Here is a 3,265-nt window from a genome sequence, read left to right on the forward strand (position 1 = left end):
CTGCCTTCATGGCCTCCCTGTCTCTGCTCCTGAAGGCAGCCTTCTTCTTGTTGAGGACAGTCTTGACTTCCCGTGTTACCCAAGGCTTATTATTAGGAAGTTCAGATAGTCTGTCAGGCAGTGTGTCATCCCATCTATGTCCTCATCATGCGAGGTGACCAGCACATCCCAGTCAGTGGTGTTGAAGCAGTCTCTTAAGGCACTTTCCATCTCGGGGGACCACCTCCTGATGGTTCTGGAGGTAATCGGTTGCTTTTGGACCAGGGGGGTGTACCGCGGCTGTAGGTGAACCAGGTTGTGGTCAGACTTCCCTAGTGGGGGGAGGGGAGTCGCTCTGTATGCATCCTTAACATTAACAAACAGGAGATCGATTGTCTTGTTCTTCCTTGTAGGACAGTCCACAACTTGGTTAAAAGCAGTTAAGGTAGAGTCCAGAGTGACATGGTTAAAATTCCCAGAAATGAGCACAAGTGCCTTAGGGTGCCGGGTCTGCAGCTTTGATGTGATGGAGTGAATCTTCTCACATACACACGCTTTACCACACGCTGTAGAGCTTTCCTGTAAGCGATGGTGCAGCTGCCGTGGCACACGGTCATGCAGGTGCAGAGGACGCTCTCCACAGCAGCATGGTAAAAGCTCATCAGGGCTGAGCCTCTAAGTCCAGCCCGCCACAGCTTCCTGAGGAAGTACAGGCGCTGGTGGGAATTCTTGACCAGCTGGGAAGTGTTGGTGCTCCAGGAGAGGTCCTCGTTGATGTGCACACCCAGATACTTATAGCTGGAGACAAGCTCCACTGGTGCTCATCGATGTGAAGGGGTGGGGTGGGGCGTCTGCTCTTCCTGAAATCCACCACCATCTCCTTGATCTTCTTCACGTTGATGCTGAGGTTGTTCTCTCTGCACCATTGCACCAACATCTCCACCTCCTCTCGGTAGTCAGACTCACCGTTGTTGCTGATGTGTCCTACTACCCCTGTGGCGTCTGCAAACTTGACTATATGGCAACTGGGGTGTCTCACCGAGCAGTCATATGTCAGCAGAGTGAACAGGAGGGGGCTCAGCACACAGCCTTGGGGTGTGCCAGTGCTCAGGGTGAGGGTACGGGAGATGGTATTGTGGATCCTGACAGTCTGTTGTCTATTTGTCAAGAAATCCAGAACCCAGTTCCCCAGTGTGGGGCTCAGACCAAGGGTGGAGAGTTTCTGCAGCAGGGTCTGTGGGATGATGGTGTTGAAGGCCAAGGAGACATCCAGGAAGAGCAGGCGGATGTAGATGTTCCTGCCCTCCAGGTTCTGAAGGGCAGTGTGGACCACAGATGAGATGGCATCATCAGTTCATCTGCCAAAGAGGGGTCAAGTTATATTAGCTATATTAGTTAGTTATATTCTAACTGCTATGCTCTTATTCCTATGTTATACTCTGTTGAACCTGATACTGAGTTTGAAGACGTCTTCAAACTTAGTTTCAGGGGCGGCTGTGGGGCAGCAGTAAGGCGGTCGACTCCTGATCAGAAGTGAGCGGGTTCGATTCCCGCTTTGCCCGCCCATGTGTCGAAGTGTCCTTGGGCAAGACACTGAACCCCGAATTGCCTCTGGTGGGAGGTTGGCGTCAGTGTTCGGCAGCGGAGCCACCACCAGTGTGTGAATGTGTGTGTGAATGGGTGAATGGGTCTACGACTGTGAAGCTCTTTGGGCCCTCGAAGGAGGGTAGAAAGCGCTATACAAGTATACGCCATTTTTCTGCTTTGTATATGTAACCAATTCCATAAGCTGTGCTGAGAAGGGGAAGCGGACCTTAGAAGGAGAGGATCTGAAGGGCAAAGATGACAACTGTTTAAAACAAGGCCCCAGTGGAGTCCGACATAGGCCTCTCAAAGTGACAGTCTAAAAAATCTTGCACTAACACCATATATGTGCAAACCTTAGACTAACAACCCCCACTGCTTGTGTAATAGCAGGGCTTCCCTTGAAACAATAAAGGAGGTCCTATGATTGCGGAGTTCAGAGCTGCTTTGGTCGTTGGTGATGATGAGCTCTCCTCCGGAGAAATTGCATTCAGACTCGAGCCTCGTTTCTAATTTTATGTTTGTGTTTACAGAGTTTTCTCTTAACATTTTGGTCCTTAGAGCCGGATTCCTCACATTGGACAGGCTACTATCGGGGGTAGAGGAACTCATTAAAGTCCATGGCCATGGTGGGGGTACCTTCAAGAAAGGTGAGCCTCTTACCGACTGGGACCCTGAAAGTTGACGGAATACGAAGAACAAGACAGGAGCGGTGAGTGCAATTTGCATAATAGAGAAAGAAACAGGTAACTGGGTTGCCGGTTTAGAAAACCCTATAATCCTAGGCAGTTATGGGTTATGCCAGTTCACGGTGTGAGTTGAACGGAAGATCCAAGTTAAACGCAATGCCAGACGGGGCGTGAGCCGTCGTGTGAGTGGGAATATCTTGCGTTTTGAGAATTCCAATTAAAAGTGGTTGTACAACGTCTGTTCAGTGGATGTCCTACACAAGATTTCTGCACCCCACTGTGATGAGGTAGAAGCCAGAAATACCACTGAACAAGGGAATTGCATGTTGTGAACCTGTAACAACTTTCTCTGCTCTCTCACAGAGAAAGAGTACGCATAAGCACTTTAATTGCTTGAATTTATAAGCAACCTCAACATAACACATAAAAAAAACTCTACAACAGTCTCACTTTAAGTTTTCCTCTGGTGTATTCATATTACCCTTAACCACGCCCCAAACAAATTCTCAATTAACAGATCCACCACCAATTAACACATTTACAAGCAGGAATGTACACAATACTCAATAATGTCTCTCAAATTGATCAGTTCTTTTTCTCAGTCACAGTTACGCGTAGCAAAATCCAAAAGAAATAAACAGGCTCGGTCTCACCGGTTTCTGTCCAAGTCTGTGAAGTTGGCATCCAATGGGAAAAAACAGAAAAAATGGAAAGCAAAAACCCATGCGATGATCCATCCACAGAAAGGAAGAAGGTAATCCGGTGGCGTAAAGCAGGTAACCACAGAATGGCTCTGGACGTCGGGGCGGGGGATGGGATCCTCAGGCCTTCTCCTTTCCTCCTCCTCCAGACTCTGTCTCTGTGGTACACCTGGCTTCCTTTTTTTGCTCCGCCCCTTCCTTGACAGTGTTTTTTTTTTTACTCAAGGTGAACAGGCCTTGTTTTCCTATTAAAGTTCCTTTACATTTGTTTTAAACAGTCCGTCCTTCTACAAACACTGGCCACTTTATTTC

Source organism: Oryzias melastigma, unplaced genomic scaffold (assembly GCF_002922805.2).
Source record: "Oryzias melastigma strain HK-1 unplaced genomic scaffold, ASM292280v2 sc00270, whole genome shotgun sequence".
In the NCBI taxonomy this organism is placed as follows: domain Eukaryota; kingdom Metazoa; phylum Chordata; class Actinopteri; order Beloniformes; family Adrianichthyidae; genus Oryzias; species Oryzias melastigma.